Source organism: Arachis ipaensis, chromosome B02, assembly GCF_000816755.2.
Source record: "Arachis ipaensis cultivar K30076 chromosome B02, Araip1.1, whole genome shotgun sequence".
NCBI classification, from domain to species: Eukaryota; Viridiplantae; Streptophyta; class Magnoliopsida; order Fabales; family Fabaceae; genus Arachis; species Arachis ipaensis.
Genome location: NC_029786.2, coordinates 99866361 through 99866573, shown reverse-complemented (window position 1 = coordinate 99866573; position 213 = coordinate 99866361).

Sequence of the window (213 nt, the reverse complement as noted above, 5' to 3'; positions counted from 1 at the left end):
ATACCAAACGAAGTTTATATATTACATAGAGTTTCAACTTTTTTTTGTTTACTGTCAGTGATTTATACTCTTGAATTTGATTCTTCGTGCGTGCAGTGTGTATAACTGTATATATTGATAGAGATTTTTTTTATAGGATTTTATTCATTGTTGAATTTTTTTTTTATGAAAAGAAAAGAATCATGATTTCAGTCTAATAGTATTGTAAGTTTA